Source organism: Mobula hypostoma, chromosome 5 (assembly GCF_963921235.1).
Source record: "Mobula hypostoma chromosome 5, sMobHyp1.1, whole genome shotgun sequence".
NCBI classification, from domain to species: Eukaryota; Metazoa; Chordata; class Chondrichthyes; order Myliobatiformes; family Myliobatidae; genus Mobula; species Mobula hypostoma.
This window is the reverse complement of record NC_086101.1, coordinates 91,697,026-91,719,752: the sequence shown is the minus strand read 5'-3', so window position 1 is coordinate 91,719,752 and position 22,727 is coordinate 91,697,026.

Here is a 22,727-nt window from a genome sequence, read left to right as displayed (position 1 = left end):
TTTCCCGTCTCCATTTCCTCTTCCCTTTCCCCTCTCCATTTCCTCTTCCCTTTCCCCTCACCCTTTCCTCTCCCCTTTCCCCTCTCTCACGTTATCTCCTTGCCCGCCCATCTCCTCCCTCTGGAGCTCCTCTCCCCCCACCCCCCTTCTTTCTTCCACGGCCTTCTGTCTCTTTCACCAATCAACTTCCTAGCTCTTTGCTTCATCCCTCCCCCTCCAAGTTTCACCTATTGCCTGGTGTTTCTCTCTCCCCCCCTACCTTTCAAATCTACTCCTCGGCTTTTTTTCCCCCAGACCTGCCAAAGGGTTTCAGCCAGAAACATCGACTGTACTTTTTACCATAGTGCTGCCTGGCCTGTTGAGTTACTGTGTGTGTTGCTGGGATTTCTAGCATCTGCAGATTTTCTCTTGTTTGTGATTGGATTTTCATTCACTTCTCAAAAGCTGGTGGAAATAAAAATATTTATCAAATTTAAAATATACATAGATGAGCACTCAATGTTCTGTAAACAAAAAGGCTGCAGACAGAGAACTGAACACTGTGTACACCACTTCCCCCCCAACTACATCAGTCAGATTACGGAATTCACCCTGGTGGAACCCACAAATGACTACCAAAGATCTGAGATAAAGAATAACAGTTCGCTTTTCTAGAATAATCTAAATAAACACAAAATGCAAAAGAAACAATTTTTTTAAAATTTTTCTGAAATATCATGCTGGAGGAGCTTTTCTTGATACACAACCCTTCCCTTAAGCAGGAAGCTTCAGTACTAGGATTTCTTGGTCTTTCTTGGTCTTTTTTTTGCTATATCTATGATTTCATGATTGCAGAGATCTGTTTTCACCAAGCCTCACGAACTTTTTTGGATTAAATATCATTTTTTGACTCTTGATTGCACTATAATGCATCCTTGGAAAAATGGAATTGGTGTGTTTTTGAACATTAATTTGTTTGCCTGCAGAGTGGGAGATCGTGGAGCTGGAGACAGTTCCTTGTGAGCTCTACATGCCTGGTTTAAAAAGTGACTGGAACCTGTTGGGACTTATCTGCAGAGTGGAAGATTGCTTGGGTTTTTAGTAACTTAGCAAGGGCCAATGAAAAAGAAATGATGTGTAAGTGGAGTGGCCATTGTGGGAGTGATCATTGACAGAGTGGGCTGGGTTTGGAGTGGGAGGCTTTGGCTCAACAGGCTTCAGTGAGAACAGGCAGAGTCAAGGGTGCTAAGTCATTTGGAATCATTTAGTTGCTAGTAGAGCTTAAGCTTAAGAAGCTAGAACTAAAGGTATAACAAGTGTGGGCAGAATGGTGGTTAAGGTAGTGGAATGCATCAACTGCAACTGTAACGAAAACCAGTTTCCCCCAGGATTAATAAAGTATGACTATGACTATGCTCCTCCTGTGTGATGTGAGATTATAGATTAGCTAATGGTACCCCTAATGACGGCACTTGCAGGAAGAGCATGCAACTTCAGCTCCTGACTGACAAGGTCAAAGAACTGGAAATGGACCATCATGGAGTGTAGAAACCTCATTGATGAGGCTTCTACTGAGGAGGTCACATCCAGAGTGCAGGCTTTAGATAGTAAATGGGTGACCACCAGGAGAAGTAAGGGGAGAAAGCAGTCAGTGCAGGGTTCCCCTGTGACCGTTCCAGTCAGCAACAAGTGTAACCCTTTGGGTACTGCTGGGGAGGATGAGCTATCAGGCAAAGCAGCAGCAGCCAGGCCAGTGGCACTGCGGCCGACTCCGAGGCTCAGCAGGGAAAGGTAAAGTCAGGCAGAGCAGTAGTGAAGGTGGCTACACAGGGTGACAAGATGGTTAAGAAGGCATATGGCATGGTTGCCTTTATTAGATGAGGCATTGAGATCAAAAGTCAGGAATTTATATTACAGCTTTAAAAAAACTAATTAGGCCACATCCGGAGTACTGCGTATAGTCTAGTCATCCCATTAGAGGAGCGATATTGAGGCTTTGGTGAGGATGCAGAGATATTTGCTAGATGCTGCTCGGAGAAGAGGGCAGGTGCTATGACAAGATGTTGGCTAGAGTTATTTTTAGTTCTCTGGAGGCTGAGGGGAAATCAAATTGAGGTTTATAAGATTGAGAGAGAGATAGAGTAGGCAGACAGTATCTTGTTCCAAGCGTTGAAATGTCTAATACCAGAGGGCATCCAGTTAAGGTGCAATTGGGTAATTTCAAAGAAGAGGTGAGGGACAAGTTATCTTTTAGTGTGGTGGGTGCCTGATAGAATCCAAATTAAATTAATGAGCGCAGTGCATCACCAATTCAGCTATATTGAAATTAGTTTTACTATGATGAATTTCGGTAATTTTGATATAACTCTGCATGATTTATCCTATTTAATAAGTTTACGGTGAAAAGTACTGGGCTAACTGGCGCGATATGAAGAGGAAGAAAGTTACGGCTTTGCCTTGCACTTTTATCATTATCCACTAGGTGGCACTTGTTACCGTTGTTTGAAAGACAGTTCCTAGATTCTACCTTTGTACTTGATTCCAACTTACCAATTTTATGTTCAAGTTAAGAACGTAACATTTTACTTTGTGTTTTTATTTTACTTACATACATGGACAAATAAATATAGTCCCACATAGGTCAATCCTGACATGGATTGACAGGTGGTTATTGGACAGAAAGCAAAATTGGAATAAATGGATCACTCTCCTGATGACAATGGTGACTAATATAGCACTTCAAGGATGAGTGTTTAAGCCTCAGGTTTTTACTATCTATATTATGACTGAATTAGTCACATTTTCAAAGTTGAAGATAATACTAAACTAGGTAGGATGTTAAGTGCGAAGAAGGAGGAAGAGGCTTTGAGATGGTACTGGCAAGTTGAGTGAGTTAGCAACAAGATGATTAATATGGAAAAATGTTACCCACTTTACGTACATAACAGAAAGGAGGAGTGTTTGTTAAGTGATGAAAGTTTGGGGAGTGTTGACATTCACAGGGTCCTAGGTTTGTTGGTACTCAGGTCACTAAGGATCAACGTTCACATGTATCAGGTTGTTAAGAGGTCAAATAGTATGTTGGTCTTTATTGTGCGGGGATTTGGATGCAGGAACAAGTAAGTCTTATTGTGGATTATGCAGTGTCTTTTTTCAATTACACCCGGAAGCTTCAAAAAGGGCACATCCATCATTAAGGACCCCCCCCATTGGCCACGACATGCCCTCTTCTCATTGCTACCATCAGGGAGGAGGTACAGGAGCCTGAAGACACACTCAACATTTAAGAGCAGATTCTTCCCATGAAATTACTGAATGTACGAAGAACCACACAAAATACACTACCTCACTTTTTTTGTTCCTTTTTTTGTACTACTTATTTAATTTAATGCTTTAATATATATTATTGTAATTTATAGATTTTTAAATGTATTGCACTGTACTACTGTTGCAAAACAACATATTTCATGACATATGTAGCGATATTAAACCTGATTCTGATTCTGATGTTGTGCATAATTTTGATCTCCTCAACTGAAAAAGGATGGACTTGCAGTAGAAGGGAGGCAGCAAAGATGAGCTAAATTGTTCTGAAGGAGGGTCTTGGCCCGAAACGTTAGCTATCTTCTAAACTGGCAGGGAACATAAAAACTGACTGTAAAAGCTTTTATAGATATGTAAAAAGGAAAAGACTGGTAAAGACAAATGTAGGTCCCCTACAGACAGAAACAGGTGAATTGATTATGGGGAGCAAGGACATGGCAGACCAATTGAATAATTACTTTGGTTCTGTCTTCAGAAAGGAGGACATAAATAATCTTCCAGAAATAGTAGGGGACAGAAGGTCCAGTGAGATGGAGGAACTGAGCGAAATACATGTTATTAGGGAAGTGGTGTTAGGTAAATTGAAGGGATTGAAGGCAGATAAATCCCCAGGGCCAGATGGTCTGCATCCTAGAGTGCTTAAGGAAGTAGCCCAAGAAATAGTGGATGCATTAGCGATAATTTTTCAAAACTCGTTAGATTCTGGGCTAGTTCCTGAGGATTGGAGGGCAGCTAATGTAACCCCACTTTTTAAAAAAGGAGGGAGAGAGAAACCGGGGAATTATAGACTGGTTAGCCTAATGTCGGTGGTGGGGAAACTGCTGGAGTCAGTTATCAAAGGTGTGATAACAGCACATTTGGAAAGTGGTGAAATCATCGGACAAAGTCAGCATGGATTTGTGAAAGGAAAATCATGTCTGACGAATCTCATAGAATTTTTTGAGGATGTAACTAGTAGAGTGGATGGGGGAGAACCAGTGGATGTGGTATATTTGGATTTTCAAAAGGCTTTTGACAAGGTCCCACACAGGAGATTAGTGTGCAAACTTAAAGCACACGGTATTGGGGGTAAGGTATTGATGTGGATGGAGAATTGGTTAGCAGACAGGAAGCAAAGAGTGGGAATAAACGGGCACTTTTCAGAATGGCAGGCGGTGACTAGTGGGGTACCGCAAGGCTCAGTGCTGGGACCCCAGTTGTTTACAATATATATTAATGACTTGGATGAGGGAATTAAATGCAGCATCTCCAAGTTTGCGGATGACACGAAGCTGGGCGGCAGTGTTAGCTGTGAGGAGGATGCTAAGAGGATGCAGGGTGACTTAGATAGGTTGGGTGAGTGGGCAAATTCATGGCAGATGCAATTTAATGTGGATAAATGTGAAGTTATCCACTTTGGTGGCAAAAATAGGAAAACAGATTATTATCTGAATGGTGGCCGATTACGAAAAGGGGAGGTGCAACGAGACCTGGGTGTCATTATACACCAGTTATTGAAAGTGGGCATGCAGGTACAGCAGGCCGTGAAAAAGGCGAATGGTATGCTGGCATTTATAGCGAGAGGATTCGAGTACAGGAGCAGGGAGGTACTACTGCAGTTGTACAAGGCCTTGGTGAGACCACACCTGGAGTATTGTGTGCAGTTTTGGTCCCCTAATCTGAGGAAAGACATCCTTGCCATAGAGGGAGTACAAAGAAGGTTCACCAGATTGATTCCTGGGATGGCAGGACTCTCATATGAAGAAAGACTGGATGAACTGGGCTTGTACTCGTTGGAATTTAGAAGATTGAGGGGGGATCTGATTGAAACGTATAAAATCCTAAAGGGATTGGACAGGCTAGATGCAGGAAGATTGTTCCCGATGTTGGGGAAGTCCAGAACAAGGGGTCACAGTTTGAGGATAAAGGGGAAGCCTTTTAGGACCGAGATTAGGAAAAACTTCTTCACACAGAGAGTGGTGAATCTGTGGAATTCTCTGCCACAGGAAACAGTTGAGGCCAGTTCATTGGCTATATTTAAGAGGGAGTTAGATATGGCCCTTGTGGCTGAAGGGATCAGGGGGTATGGAGGGAAGGCTGGGGCGAGGTTCTGAGTTGGATGATCAGCCATGATCATAATAAATGGCGGTGCAGGCTCGAAGGGCCGAATGGCCTACTCCTGCATCTATTTTCTATGTTTCTATGTTTCCTCTCCATAGATGCTGCCTGACCTGCTGAGTTCCTCCAGCATTTTTTGTGTGTTGCTTTGGACTTTGAGCATCTGCCGAATTTCTTGTGTTTATGACTAATTTGATTCCAGGAATAGCAGTTTTGCCACATGAGGAGAGTTTTAACAGATTGGGACTCTATTGAAAACAGAGAGGAGATTGCATTAAATCCGATGTGCTGGGCCTGGGACAACCACTTGGGAATTAGTGTTGGGCAGTATGGAAATGAGACCAGGAGAAATTTCTTCACTTTGGAGATATCTTCTCTAGAGGGTTGTGGAAGCTGTGTCATTGCGTTATCCGGTCCAGAGGTCTACAGGATTCAGCCATAACCATACTGAATGGTGGACAGGCTCAAGGACCCATGTAGCTTACTCCTGTTGTTATTTCTTAACTTCCTTTGCTTTTAGCAGCTTGCTGTTGGAGTTCTAGCATCTGCAGATTTTCTCTTGTTTGTGTTTGGAGGTGCTTGCTGCAAATGAGTTCATGGAAAGTCACAATAGTGATGAGAAGATTGTGCTAAAGGTCATACTGCAGACATCAAAGGAACCTGATGTTGCTCTCTCATAGGCATCCTTATCTCCTTTGTTGCTGTGAACTGATCATTTCACACTGAGCTGTGTTGGGGCATGCTCAATCATCCCCTCACAATTGCATGGCCTGGTGAGGTTGAAACTGTTAATGCACATTTGTTTAAGGCATTATCTTGCAGTCTCTGAACTGAGAACATTGCTCATTATGGATAAATAGAATCATAGAACACTACGGAACAGAAACAGGCCCTTCAGTCCATCTAGTCCATGCCGAACCATTATCCTGCCTAGTCCCATTGACCTGCCCAGACCACAGACCTCTCCACCCCTGCCATCCATGTACCTATGCAAACTTCTCTTAAATGTTGAAACTGAACCTGCATCCATCAGTTGCACTGGCAGCTCATTCCACACTCTGATGACCCTCTGAGTGAAGACATTCTCCCTCATGTTCCCCTTAAACATTTTACCTGTCACACTTAACCCATGACCTCTAGTTGTAGTCTCACCCAACCTCAGTGGAAAAAGCCTGCTTGCATTTACCCTATCTATACCCCTCATAAGTTTGTATACCTCTATCAAATCTCCTCTCAATCTTCTATGTTCCAGGGAATAAAATCCCAACCTATTCAACCTCTCCCTATAACTCAAGTGCTCAACTCCTGGCAGCATCCTTGTAAGTTTTCTCTGCACTCTTTCAATTTTATTTACATTCTTCCTGTAGGCAGGTGACCAAAACTGCACACACTACTCCAAATTGGGCCTCACCAATGTCTTAGACAATTTCAACATAACATCCCATCTCCTGTACTCAATACGTTGATGGAGCTATGTATGACAGCACCAACATGCCAAAGGCTTTCTTCGTGACCTTATCTACCTGTGATGCCACTTTCAAGGAATTATGGATTTGTATACACTGACCTCTGTTCTGCCATACACCTCAGTGCTCTACCAATCACTCTGAAAGAGCTACCCTAGTTGCTCCTCCCAAAGTGCAACACCTCACACTTTTCTACATTAAATGCTCTCTGCCCTTTTCTCAGCCCATTTTTCCAGCTGGTCCAGGTCCTGCTGGAAACTTTGATAGTCTTCCTCACTGTCCACCACATTCCCAATCTTGGTGTCATCTGTAAATTTGCTGATCCAGTTTGCCACATTATCATCCAGATTGTTGATATAGATGACAAACAACAATGGACCCGGTACTGATCCATGAGGCACATTACTTTGTCACAGGCCTCCAGTCAGAGAAGCAACCATCTTGAAGTTCAAAGTAAATTTATTATCGAAGTACATATATGTCACTGTATACAATTGGGATTTGTTTTCTTGCAGGCATACTCAGTAAATCCAATAACCATAATAGAATCAATGAAAGACTGCACCCAACAGGATGGACAACCAGTGTGCAAAAGACAACAAACTGCGCAGTACAAAATAAATAAATAGACAAAAATTTAGCAATAAATATTGAGAACATGAGTTGAAGAGTCCTTGAAAGGGAGTCCATAGGTTGTGGGAACAATTCAGTGATGGGACAAGTGAAGTTGAGTAAAAGATCCTCTCTGCATATTTGGATAGCAGTGGCAGGATAGGTCCGAGTCAGCATGGATTTACAAATGGGAAATCATGCTTGACTAATCTTCTGGAAATTTTTGAGAATGTAACTATGAAAATGGACATGGGAAAGCCAGTGGATGTAGTGTACCTGGACTTTCAGAAAGCCTTTGATAAGGTCCCACATAGGAGGTTAGTGTGCAAAATTAGAGCAAATGGTATTGGGGGTAGTGTACTGACATGGATAGAAAATTGGTTGGCAGACAGGAAACAGAGAGTAGGGATTAATGTGTCCTTTTCAGAATGGCAGGCAGTGACTAGTTGGGTACCGCAAGGCTCGGTGCTGGGACCGCAGCTATTTACAACATACATTAATGATTTAGATGAAGGGATTAAAAGTAACATTAGCAAATTTGCAGATGACACAAAGCTGGGTGGCAGTGTGAAATGTGAGGAGGATGTTATGAGAATGCAGGGTGACTTGGCCAGGTTGGGTGAGTGGGCAGATGCATGGCAGATGCAGTTCAATGTGGATAAATGTGAGGTTATCCACTTTGGTGGTAAGAACAGGAAGGCAGATTACTATCTGAATGGTGTCAAGTTAAGAAAAGGGGAAGTACAATGAGATCTAGGTGTCCTTGTACATCAGTCACTGAAAGTAAGCATGCAGGTACAAGAGGCGGTGAAGAAAGCTAATGGCATGTTGGCCTTCATAACAAGGGGAGTTGAGTACAGGAGCAAAGAGTTCCTTCTGCAGTTGTACAGGGCCCTGGTGAGACCACACTTGGAGTATTGTGTGCAGTTTTGGTCTCCAAATTTGAGGAAGGACATTCTTGCTATTGAGGGAGTGCAGCGTAGGTTCACGAGGTTAATTCCCGGGATGGCGGGACTGTCATATCTTGAAATATTGGAGCGACAGGGGTTGTATACACTGGAATTTAGAAAGATGAGAGGGGATCTGATTGAAACATGTAAGATTATTAAGGGAGTGGACTTGCTCGAGGCAGGAAACATATTCCCGATGTTGGGGGAGTCCAGAACCAGAGGCCATAGTTTAAGATAAAGGGTAGACAATTTAGAACGGAGTTGAGGAAAAGCTTTTTCACACAGAGGGTTGTGGTTCTGTGGAATGCTCTGCCTCAGAAGGCAGTGGAGGCCAATTCTCTGGATTCCTTCAAAAAAGAGTGATATAGAGCTCTTAAAGATAATGGAATGAAGGGATATGGGGAGAAGGCAGGAAAAGGGTACTAATTGTGAATGATCAGCCATGATCACAGTGAATGGTGGTGCTGGCTCAAAGGGCTGAATGGCCTACACCTGCACCTATTATCTATTGTCTATTGTCTGGTTTAAGAGCCTGATGTTTGAGGGATAATAACTGTTCCTGAACCTGGTGGTTTGAGACCTGAGGCTCCCGTACCTTCTTCCTGATGGCAGCAGTGAGAAGAGAGCACGTCCTGGGTGGTGGAGGTCCCTGATGATGAATGTGGCTGTTTTGCGAAAAAGCTCTGTATAAATGTGGTTAATAGTGGAGAGGGCTTTTACCCGCGATGGACTGGGCCATATCCTCAACTTTTTGTAGGATTTTCCATTCAAGGGCATTGGTGTTTCCACACCAGGCTCTGATGCCGCCAGTCAATATACTCTCTACCACACATCTATAGAAGTTTGTCAAAGTATTAGATGTCATGCCAAATCTTAGCAAGTTCCTAAGGAAGTTGAAGTGCTGCAGAACTTTCTTTATGTTTCTCTTGCATGCTGGGCCCAGACCAGGACTTCTGAAATGACAACTCTGAGGAATTTAAAGTTTCTGACCCTCTCCACCTCTGATCCCTTGATGAGGACTGGCTCATGGACCTCTGGTTTCCTCCTTCTAAGTGAATAATCAGCTCCTTGATCTTGCTGACATTGAGTAAGAGGTTATTGTTCTGTTTCAATCTCCCTCCTATATCTTATATAAGTGATATATGAGAGGTATGTACTTCCACTCTCTGGCTTCTCCCTCAAAGCCAATGTCTAATCCAATTTACTTCCTCACCTTGAATGCCAAGCAACTGAACCTTCTTGACCAACCTCCCACGCATGTTCTTCTCAAAGGCTTTGCCTAATAAAGTGGAAGCACCTAATACACTGGTCACTGAGTTTTTGTTCATGGTCTTCTGCTGCTATAGAACATCCACTTCAAGATTCAATGTGTTGGACGTTCTGGAATGCTCCTCTGCACAGCAGTGTTGCAATGCGTGGTTATTTGAGTTATTGCCGTCTGTCCATTCTCCTCTGACTTCTCTCATTAACAAGGTGTTATTGTTATTGCCCATAGAACTGCTGCTCACTGGACTCTTTTTTGCTTTTTGCACCATTCTCTGTAAACTCTATAGATTGTTGTGCGTGGAAATCCCAGGAGATCAGCAGTTTCTGAGATACTCAAACCATCCCATCTGGCACCAACAATCATCCCACAGTCAAAGTCACTTGGACGCATTTTTTCCCCATTCTAATGTTTGGTCTGAATAACAATTGAACCTCTTGACCATGCCTACATGCTTTTATACATTGACTTGCTGCCGCATGATTGGCTGATCAGATATTTATTTTAGCAAGCTCAGAAAGTGGCCACTGACTGTACGTTTTATTGGAATTCCCATCTCAGTAACGGTTCAACAGGGAGGAATTTATGTTGCAGCTTTATAAAAATCTGCTTCGGTTACAACCAGAGCTGTGGTTCCAAACCTTGTGCCCACAGACCTCTCGGTTATTGCTGGGGCTCCATGGCATAACAAAGTTTGGGAGCCCCTCACCTAGTGTAATTTATTCAGTTCTGGATGAGAGGATCTGGAGGCTTTGGAGAAAGTGCAGAAGAGGTTTACCCTCACCTGGTCTCATCTATTACCTGCCAGTTTTTACACCCTCCCCTCCCACCAACTTCTTATTCTGGCTTCTGCTCCTTTCCCTTCCAGTCCTGGTGAAGACTCTTGGCCCAAAATGGCAACTATTCCCCTTCATAGATGCTGCCTGCCTTGTTAAGTTCCTCCAGCATTCTGTGTTTCCAGGACCAGCATCAGTCTTGGTTTTTAAAGTCTACCAGGATGCTGCTTGGCTGAAAGGGCAAGGGCATAGAGGAGAGCTCAGACAGACGCGGGTTGTTTTCTCTGGAGTGGCAGAAGCTAAGTGGAGACCTGATTGAACTTTATGAAATTATGAGAGACATACGTGGACAGCTGGCATCTTGTTCCCAGGGTAAAACTGACACATAGTAAAGAGAAAGCAGTTGAGATGGGAAGCGTTAAGTTCAAAGGAAGGGTTCAGGTCAGGTTTTTTTTACGAAGGGAATGGTGGGTGCCGGGAATACACTGCCAGGGGTGGTGGTGGAGAAGACAAATCTGATAGAGATGTGTACCAGGCTCTCAGATAGGCACAGAAAAATGCAGAGAGTATATACGGACCTTGTCTACGCATTGATTTGAAACACTTTAAACACGGGCATGCATCCTCGACATTCTTAATGATTACAGGCCAATGGCGATCTTGCTGGCCCCATCACTTCTCACAACTGATAGTAAAACAGATACAGGTCAAATAAAGGGTAGGCAGAAATATGGAGCTGAGGTTATAATCAGGGATACAAGAAGTTCTGTAGATGCCGGAAATCTTGAGCAACACACACAAAATGCTGCAGGACACGACAGGTCAGGCAGCCTCTCTGGAAGGAAGCAAACAGTTGACATGTTGGGCCAAGCCCTTTCATCGGGACTGAGTGGGCGGGGCAGAAGCCAGAATAAAAAGGGGAGAGGGCAAGGAGTGGAGACTGGCGCATAATAGGTGAGATCAGGTGAGGGGGAAGACAGAAGGAAATGATGTGCGAAGCTAGGACTTGATAGGTGGAAGTGGTAAGGGGTTGATTAAGAAGAAATCTAGTAGGAGCTGACAGTCGACCATGGAATAAAGGGAAGGAGGGAGAGATTCAGAGTGAGGTGATGGACAGGTCATGAAGGCAGGGTAGGAGGGGGAAGGCAGAATGAGGGAAAACAAGGGAGGGTGGGTCAGTGGGGATTGGTTACTAGAAGTTGAAGAAATCGATGTTCGTGCCGTCAGGTTGGAGGCTACCCAGATGGAATATGAGGTGTTTCTCCTCCAACCTGTGTTTGGCCTCACTGTAGCAGTAGAGGAGGCCATGGATAGACATGTCAATGTCGGAATGGTAAGTGGAATCAAAATGAGTGGCCACTGGGAGATCATGCTGTTTTACTCAGATTAGCATTGATTTATTAAATGGAACACAGGTTTCTTGGACCTGAGCGGCCCACTCCTGCTCCTATTTTGTACGTAATGGGGACAGTTGGCTCCATTACAGTGAACTGCACAATGCTTTATCCTTTGTTCTGCCACGGCAGTTTCAAAGCTGCAGAGCACTCACTGCTGCTTCACGTTTTATCAGCTATTTACCACCGGTTATTCTTACTTTTTAAATTTGCATGGAGGAAGCGGTAGAGAAGGATTTATGCAAATTAACACAAATTTCCTTTATACTCACTCTCACGGTTTAACTCTTTGAGGACCATTGTTGCTGGTGTGGATGAAGGGGAGGGGATAGTGTATAGGCAGGTGATCCTACACAAGCTGGCCAATGAAGTTCTTGTTTAAGTTCTTTGTGTCCAGTGAGCTCAGATACAGCTGAAGCCAGAGCTGAAAAAAAATCCCTTAAAGAGTTAAAACTTAGCAATATGAGTGATTCATTTAGCTCTTTGAACCCATTTGTTTGTCTGTAAAATCATGGCTGAACCTTTAACTAAACTTTGCAGTTTAGCAGTGTTCCCAAATCACTTGATTCCGTTGATATCCAAAATCCTGCAGTGGTGTGCACAATACTCCGAGTGTGGTCTCATCATTGACTTTTACAGTTGCAAAATGAGGTCCCAACGTCTGTACTCGGTGCCCTCACCAATGAAGCATGAGTTCTTCACCAGCCTGTATACCTGTGCTGCCAACTTCAGGGAATGACGTATCTGTTCCATGAGATCTCTCTGTTCTACATCTCTCTCCAGAGCACCACTGTTTACTGCTCCAGATTAGCTTACCAAAATGCAACACCCTCTCACATCTGAGTTAAATTCTGTCTGCCTTTCCCACTTACTCAGTTCATCATGATCCTGTTGTAATCTCACTGTCCACTATACCACCAATTTTGGTGTCAAACTTACTAACCATACCACTTAGGTTTTCATCCAAATTCTTAATATAAGTGACAGGAAACAGTGGGTTCAGCAACAACCCCTACAACACACTGCAGATCACAGGCCTCCATTTTAAATAACAACACTTTATTACTGTAGCAACTACTTGAAAACAATCTAAAAGTGGCTGAGAGCTAAGTCAGGGAGTATGACATTGGATGCCACTTCCAACTAACAGAGTTCCTAGTCAAAAAGGTACGTTTAATCCTTTAATACAAACCAACAATAAAATCATTCGACTCTTCCATGATTCATGTACAGGTGTCACCCGCTTTTCGAACGTTTGCTTTACAAAACCTCACTTTTACGAAAGACCTACATTAGTACCTGTTTTCGCTTTCAGAAGGTGTTTTCACTGTTACGAAGAAAGGCAGCGTGTGGAAAAATCAGTGCGCGAAAAAAATCAGCTTGCGAAAAAAAATCAGTGCGTGCCCTGAGCAGCCGCTCTCCCCTGGATTCGGAACGGCATTCTCGCCGGCATTGCTTAAACACGTGCCTGTGAGCAGCTGTTTGCAAGATGAATTCTACAGTATTGGAAAAGCCTAAAAGAGCTCGTAAGGATGTTACACTTAGCGAAAAACTAGACATAATTAAGCGTTTCGATCGTGGTGAATGAAGTAAGGACAAAGTGAGTTTGGCTTGTGGAAGCTGACGAAGATGATGTTGAAGAGATTTGGCATCCCATGACCAAGAACTGATAGATGAAGAGCTGATGCAGTTGGAAGAGGAAAGGATAACAATTGAAACTGAATGCAGTAGCGAAAGTGAAGTCATCCAGGAACTGAACGTGATGCAACTATGTGAGATTTTCGCTGTAATGATAAAGTACAACTCTAATTTTGAAAGGATACGTAGGTTTAAGACATATTTGCAAGATGGTTTTGGTCATTACTAAGAACTGTATGATAGAAAAATGCGTGAGGCTCAGCAGTCAAGCAAGCCTTCCACATCAGCCACAGCAGAGGACGAACCTCGACCTTCGACATCGAGGTGGGCAGTCATAGGAGAAGATGAGCTGCCTGCCCTAATAGAAACAGACGACGATGAGATGACACCCCAGTGTCCCACCACCCCAACCCCCAGGCCGCGGACAGATACCGATTCGCGGAGAATGCAGCAGTAGCCGGGAGGCACCCAGCACATCTTTAAGAAAAATGCCGAAATAAACATGCTAATTAATTAGGTGCCACCCAGCACGTAAATGTTGGCCCAGATCAGAGGTGATTGCCGATTGCGTTGCATCTGAACTGGGCTGACATTTACATGCCGGGTGGCACCTAATTAATTAGCATGTTTATTTTGGCTTTTTTCTTAAAGACAGGCTGTGTGCCTCCCGGCTACCGCTGTACCCCTGCATTCTTCGCGGACTGGTATCAGTTCGCTGCCTGGAGGTTGGGGGCCACTGCACTACCCAAACTCCGACGACTCAGTCTAACACACCATCATCAGTGTGCTCAGCAAGCTGTCTTCCTAATTCCGGACATACACTGTACATACATTATTTCTACTTTATATAGGCTGTGTATTTTTACGTGTTATTTGGTATGATTTGGCAGCTTCATAGCTTAAAGGTTACTGGAGAGAGTGTTTTTGCCAACAGTGCTTGCGTGAGATTTTCGTTATGGAGAACAGTGCCGGCAATGATTGTGGAAAAGTATTTCTACTTTATATAGGCTGTGTATTTATCATATCATTCCTGCTTTTACTATATGTTACTGTTATTTTAGGTTTTATGTGTTATTTGGCATGATTTGGTAGGTTATTTTTGGGTCTGCGAATGCTCACAAAATTTTCCCATGTAAGTAAATGGTAATTGCTTCTTCACTTTACGACATTCCGGCTTATGAACCGTTTCATAGGAACGCTCTGCCTTCGGATGGTGAGGGAAACCTGTAAAACAGAGGTGAACATAATTGGATCAAATTCAAACAAGGTTAGCAATCAAAGGCGAGCGGTCAATGAAAAATATGTGCTCCCAGCCACCCCGTCTCTATACTGCCAAACAGGTGAACAGGTCATTTATTTTAACCATAGCCCAATGTTGCACGCTTCCTGTTAACTGGTGCCCAAACCCATGCAACAAATTACCTTAACCCAGAATGAAGATATGCACCACACTACAAATGCAATACAGTTGGACAATAAATCGATCCACAACTCCTACATCCCTAAGTATTGTAACACTATAATAATTACAACTATATATTACAAAATAGGAGACATGAAATCTTCAAGGATAAACATTCACGTATTATTAACACATTTTAACATTCATACAAATATCTCCATTCTTCTTTAAACCAAGTCATGTAGCAGTCATCTAGGCTGGAGGTTACTAGTGCTTAGCGCAGTACAGAGCGGTCTTAAACTCAAAAGTATCAGACTTTTGAGTACCATTGCACACCCAGTACACTTTCCACGGAAGGTATATCTTGATTGAGATCCACATTCTTCATGTCTTTTGGTCTTTGCTCCTCTGGTATCACAGCTAGCACACTATGACTGTTTACTTTGTGAGTTACAAGTCACCTTTAGCACAAATGGATACAAGGTCATGATAGGGGGTGCTGTTTCTACCTCAGAGGACACTGACACAAAGCAGTCATCAACATACAGTAGAACCAATGCAAAACCTTATACACCATATTGAAGCTGAACTTTTCTTCAATGTCTTCTGCGCATTTCCTCAGGCAAATTTGGCACAGATCAGTGATGAAGTTGCTCCAAAGAGATGTCCTACCATATCTTGGCTGAAATCACTATCAGGCCACCAGAGCAACCTCTGCAGATCTACATCCTCCACTGGTACTTTAACCTGATGAAACATTGATTCAATATCTGCCAGGATCACCACTGGTTCTTTTCTGAATCTGTTTATGACTCCAATCAGTGAGTTAATAAGATCTGACCTCTGTAAGAGTGCTCCCTGAAAAGTTGCTCCACAGTCAAACACAACATGGAGTTTCCCTTCTCGGAGGTGGTAAACACCATGATGTGGAATATACCTGCCTTTCCCGTCTCTGCATTCCAGATCCTCTGCTGGGACTCTCTTGGCATAACCTTTGGGGATGACATTCTTCATGAAACTGTGTAGTCAGTGTGAAAAGACAAATCCTTCTTAAATAACTTTCTTAGATCCAGAGGATGCTTTTGGGCAATCTTCCTGTTATCTGGCACGTTAATCTCCTTCTTTCTCAAAGGTAAACTAATCTGGTAGAGGCCATCCACCAGGTTTGCAGAATTTGCAACCTGCTCCGTGAACTTGTAGACTTCTCTTGACAAACTAGGTTGTTCCTCCTGACTGCATTCAGGGAGTCTGCCTAAATTGTCGCTGCTAAAGTTCATCCAAGTTCAAAACTGAGATTCTGTTATCTGTCAGTGCTGGCTGAGCACAGTTTCTCCCATCACTATGGTCTCTTTCAGTGGCCCATTAACAGTCCAATCAAACATGGTTCTGATTGCATAGGGTCCATCATTATTAACACTGTGAATCACTTGCAATGTTTCCAATGATTTAGGCACATTTGTCTCTATCAGCAGCTCAATTACTGAATCAGTCTCTGGCAAATGAATAGATTTCAGGTGAGACCATCCCTGGGGATTCCTCTGACGTGGAGTGTTTCCTCCGTGGACAGGAAAACCCTCCTGTGTATATATACGTAGTTGTAAAGTAGTTCGCAATAATCTTCACCATCTAAGCCAGCCACTTCCCATCCTTAGACAACGTAGCTACTCACGACCTTCTCTTGACCCGTGGTGAGTAAGAGAATGCATGTCCTTTTCCCTGTGAGGCTCAGCTTGTTCATGAGGCTGTCTGTGCAGAACACAGCTGTACGCCCTGGACCTAAGGAAGCACAAGTAACCGCTGTCTTGTTCTGCTTCTTAGAATTCACTTGTACTGGATCTGTGGGAAGTTTACAGTCATGAACACTAGCCCATGTAAGGCCAATACATAGCAGAACACGGCCCACTTCTGTGTCTGATTCTCGCACGGCTGGTTCTGACTCTGCCCCCCTTTCCTATGAGTGAATATTGAGTATGCTGGAATGTTTAAAACTGCGTACTTTGCATGAAAGATGCCCCCTTCAATCATTGCTGATGTGTTCCATACACAAACAGTGAAAGCAGACACCGTTTTCTTTTAAGAAGGCCATCTTCTCACTGTGAGCCCGTGTCTCCAGCTGAGGGTACAAATCGAAATATGTGTTCACTCCCACAGAACAGACAAACTCTTTTGGCTGATGAAACCATTTCCCTTCCTTTAGTTCTAGGTTCAGTTTTAACTTTACTTCTCAGGGTGGCCACAGTAGTGTTAAAGCTGCTTCCTTTAGCCTGGGAATGAAGTTGTGACTTAGTTTTGTTCACACCTTTGCCTATTGCCGGTGATGGAGCATCCTGCATATTCCCAAATACTGGGTTTGTTGCAATCTTTACTTGCCTTTCAATGACATTAACAATGTCAATGAAAGTAGCCCTGTGGTCATGCCTCTGTTGCAGTTCACTGGCCACTGTTCTCCATCTATCCTTAAGCTTAAGGGGCAGTTTCTTTATAATGATCGGCAGGAATGTCTGGCTCTTGCATGCACCACACTCTTTCCATGGCATTGCAACAGCCTCTAAGAAAAATACCATAACCTTGAAGAGCTGTCACATCTTCAGATTTGAATGGATACCCGGAAAGAGCTTTGTTTTCTGTTCATTACCATAATGTTCCTGTAGTAAAGCCTTAGTCTTAACATATCTTCTCCTAGGGTCAACATGCTGGCAACTTCTACCAGGTTCCGTCAGGCAGCCTCTAGTGTACTGTTCAGGGAAACAGAGGCGGTCACTACGGCTGTCAGTCTTGTTTCCAACATTGTTTACAAATGCCTTCATGATTGCATGATCCTGCAATGGATCACTGTTGAAGATTTGACTCTCCCTTTTAGGCAAAGATGAAACGTGTCATTGTTGTGCCAATAAGGTTGTTATTTCCTCATGGTTCCGCATAATGTCTAAAATATTGTTTTGATCTCACAGGAATGCTTCTGTGCTGTAAGTGAGCACTTTGAGCTGTTGGATGTCACATCGACTCAGAGTGCCTCAATAGTGCAGGCTGAGAGTAAGCATCCTGAGCTACCTCTTGGGGCTTTGTTCATGTTTCACAGACACTTGAGGACAAATTAATCAGCACTGACATAGTCTGTTTGCGCTTTGCTTTGTGCCATTTCAGTCTAGCAATTCATGCCATTGGACTGTCCTGTTGTAGCACTGAGCACACTGACTTTGGCCATTCAGTGTGGCAATTTCTTCCTCCAACTTAAGCTGCTCCTTCCTTTTCTGTAACTCTACCAGCACATGTTTGTCCTTCAGTAATCGTTGATGTGTCATTAGTGCAGTTAAATCAGCCTTTGTTTTTACACGTGCAGAGGAAGTAGTTGATACAAAAGATTTTCTTTCTGCAGCAGAGCTCTGTAAGCTAGTCCTTCTGCTTTCAACATCTGACACACACTCACCGGTTTTACATTATCTTGTAGGTCATCTGTTATATCTGGAGTCAAACCATGCATTGGAAATTGAGAAGCATCGTCCGTCGGAAGGTGAGACATGCCTCTGGTATTCCATTCAAATTAACTCAAGCAACACACAAACTATTCAGGCATCCACAGCACATCAACCAAACCAACAAGCAGCATTTAATTCAAGTGTCACAATATTTCAGCACTAACGAACTTTGCAAACGACACAACAAACCAGGGCTTGGAGCACAGCACAACGAACCATCAGACAAACACTACATGACCGAGCAACATTCCCAGTGGACAGGCAGCACTCTGTTCAATCCACAAACTAGACAGCATGCGTCAACACAAAAGCCACAGGTCGGCCTACTGCTTCAGCTGCTCATGTTGCCCTGTTTCTCCGTGTTGCCATGGTCATTATCTCAGTCAACTGGCTGGCCTTTCTTTGCATTCCTTCGTATTGGAATTTTTCTTCCGCCAACAGGTCTGAAAATCCTCTTTGTCCAGAAAGTGAAGTGTCTGAAATAATCCGTGCTGATGGCTTTGCCATAAACTAGTGCTTGTTTGATATAAAAATATTTCATTGACAGAATGAAGCGACTACTTGAAAACAAGTTAAAAGTCTTTGAGGGGCTGAGTGAGGGAATAATGCACTAGATGCCACATTTCCAACCAACAGAGTTCCTAGTCGAAAAGGTACTGTTAATCCTTTATTACAAAATCATTCAACTCTACCGTGATTCATGTAAAACAAAGGTGAACATAATTGGATCAAATTCAAACAATCAGCAATCAAAGTCGAATGGTCAATGAAATATACATGCTCTCACCTCACTCTGTCTCTGTGCTGCCCAGGCAGGTGAACAGGTGACTATAATCATTTATTTTAACCACCGCCCAATGCTGTGCGCCATCCGCTAATTGCCACCCAAACTCACGCGACAAATTTCCTTCACCCAGAGTGAGGATGTGCAACGCAAATATAATACAGACAATAAATAGATACACAGCTCCTACAATTACCACTCTCTGCCTTCTTCCTGGTCAATTTTGTATCCAATGAGATGGAGTCCCTTAATCTTACAAAGAGAACACTAAAACATTAAACCTATGAAATCGCCTCATTGTGGTCTGTTCCATCTGTCACCTTACGTCCAGCCTAGTGTCACTTTATGGACATACAGTTAATTTATGTACATAAGACATCTTACCAATTTATATTTATTGTTTTTTATGTTATTATTATTGTGTTCTTTACCTTTTCTGTTTTTTTTGTGTTGCATCAGATCTGAAGTAACAATTATTTCATTCTCCTTTACACTTAAATACAGGAAGTGACACTAAACAATTTTGAATCTTGAATCTTGAATCAAGCTAAACCTCATGTTTAATCCCAAATGCGATAGAGACAAATTCCTTTGATGCCAAATATAATAAATGTCTATCATTCTTCTTCCTCTTCATAGCATCTTCCTTTAAAAAAATTCTCCAAACTCTTTAAGGAGTTTCCTTAGTTGCTAAGGACTCCACAGCAAGATCTGATGCTGTTCTGGGGTTCAAAACTTCTAAGTTCAAAGTAAATTTAGTACCCAAGTATGTATATGTTACCATATACTATCTTGAGATTCATTGTCTCGCAGGTATTCAAAGGAAAGAAGAAATACAATAACATTTACAAAACAGACGAAGATTGACAAGCTACCAATGTGCCAAAGAAGTCAAACTGTGCGAATAAAAAATAATGCTGAGAACATGAGGTGCAAAGAGTCCTTGAAAATGAGTATGTTGGTTGCAGACTCGGTTCAGAGTAGTGGAGATTGAAATTACCCACGTCAGTTCAGCAGCCTGCTGGTAAAAGGACGGTAACTCACATCAAAGTTGCTGGTGAATGCAGCAGGCCAGGCAGCATCTCTAGGAAGAGGTACAGTCGGCGTTTCGGGCCGAGACCCTTCATTAGGACTAACTGAAGGAAGAGCTAGTAAGAGATTTGAAAATGGGAGGGGGAGGGGGAGATCCAAAATGATAGGAGAAGACAGGAGGGGGAGGGATGGAGCCAAGAGCTGGACAGGTGATTGGCAAAGGGGATATGAGAGGATCATGGGACAGGAGGCCCAGGGAGAAGGAAAGGGGGGAGGGGGAGAAAAACCCAGAGGATGGGCAAGGGTCAGAGGGACAGAGGGAGAAAAAGGAGAGAGAGAGAGAAAGAATGTGTGTATATAAATAAATAACAGATGGGGTACAAGGGGGAGGTGGGGCATTAGCGGAAGTTAGAGAAGCCAATGTTCATGCCATCAGGTTGGAGGCTACCCAGACGGAATATAAGGTGTTGTTCCTCCAACCTGAGTGTGGCTTCATCTTTACAGTAGAGGAGGCTGTGGATAGACATATCAGAATGGGAATGGGATGTGGAATTAAAATGTGTGACCACTGGGAGATCCTGCTTTCTCTGGCAGACAGAGCGTAGGTGTTCAGCAAAACGATCTCCCAGTCTGCGTTGGGTCTCGCCAATATATAGAAGGCCACATCGGGAGCACCGGAAAAGGACAGTAACTGTAGTTTGTGAACAGTGTGATCCAGCCTTAGGCAAGGACTGAGGAGGAAAGGAAGGTGCGCCACTTCAGAGATTGTGGCACTCAGTGAGCAGAAATGTGTATAATGAGCTCAGGGGAAACATAATGGGAAAACATGATCATGCCATATTCATGTTGGACTGGCGAGGGGAGAATAGAAACTCTGAGGGAGCAAAGTATTGTTATTCATCCAGTTGGATTAGGGTTTAAATTGCCATTTTTCTTGTAGTTTAACTTTCTTAATTCTTGCTTATATTTTAGTATAATCTGCTTGTTTGTAAGTATTCAGTGAATGTGCAGTAATTTGTAGTGTAGTTGGTTTTGTATGCTTGTAGTTTCTTGGTCTGTAAGCCTGAGCTCAGGGCAGCATAAATCAGAGCTGTCCTTGTCTCTCGGGCTGTTCTTATCAGAGAATTCCCTTATCTACCCAGCTGGAACTAGATTTCAATGTAAAGGCAAATCCTTTGTTCTTTTCTTTCCTCCATACTTACAGCAGTGTGAGCTGGTTACAATTAGAAACGAGAAAATCTGCAGATGCTGGAAATCCGAGCAACACTCACAAGATGTTGGAGGAACTCAGCAGGTCAGACAGCATCTACAGAAAAAAGTACACTCGACGTTTCGGGCCGAGGCCTTTCAGCATGACCCATCGGTCTGAAATGTTGATTGTTTACTCTTTTCCTTAGATGCTGCCTGGCCTGCCGAGTTCCTCCAGCATTTTTTGTGCATTGCTTGGTTATAATTAGAGTTAGTTACCTGCAGCTGCATTCTATTGTTTTGGGCATCTCATAAAGTGGCTGCAATTGTAAGAGTTGCAACTTCTGATGAACCTTCAGGACAATATTATCTTCAGGTCCAACAATCTTGAGATTTTGCTTTAGAGGAGATCTATTGACCCTACTAACAGGGTGGAGATACGCTTCTACCAAAGGAGGTATGAGACGCTCCTACACTCTACTAGCCTGCAGGTCACCCTTGGGCAAGGTATAGCACCTGCTTAGAGCCCGATCAAGGTCACGTGAAGCCATGGGAGCAGGTGGTGGATGCTCGTATGAGCAGCTGGTGCAGATCACAAGTCCTGGTTATGTGATCACTTTTGCCTGGCAGTAAATTTCTGAAGAGTATTGATAATAGCTGGAGTTGCACGATTTCTAAGGATATTGCCCAGAGAAAGCAATGACAAACCACTTCTGTGGTAAAATTAGCCAAGGACAATCATGGTCAAGACCATGATTACCTACGTCATATGATACGGCTCATAATGATGATGATTGACCCCCAGAGCATCCCCTCAAAACAGTTGGACAAATTGTGAGTGAATGAAGCTCCGTCTGTCAGGGTCGACAATGCATGTTGTATCCTAGCTGACTAGATATGCAAACCCGGGCCGCACAACATGGAGAGCAAGCTGTTGCCCATGTAGCAAGCTCCCCCTCTTCACGCAGCTGATGAACCCAAAGGAATGACAGAGACCGATACAGTTTGGTACCAGCAGTATCGCAGAAGTTGCTAGTCAGCTTTGAATTCAACGTAGGACTGCCCTAGGGACTCCTGCCCGGACTTTCCCCTTGGGATTTAGTGGATTTAGCCGCAAGACATTGGGGATTTGAGATCAGATTTTTCCTTCTAGATGAGTTGCCAGCCATGGCTGATGTGCCCCATCTCCCTGAAGTCACTGGTTTTAAGGCTCCAGTAACTCGCCTTGGCCCTTCTCCTGTCAGTAGAAACGTTTCCACCAGGCTTAGTAGCTAAGACACATGTGAAGGCCGGAGCTGGACCTGGTTGTTAGAGGTTGCTTGAGGCGCACGCCATTGGGAGCATT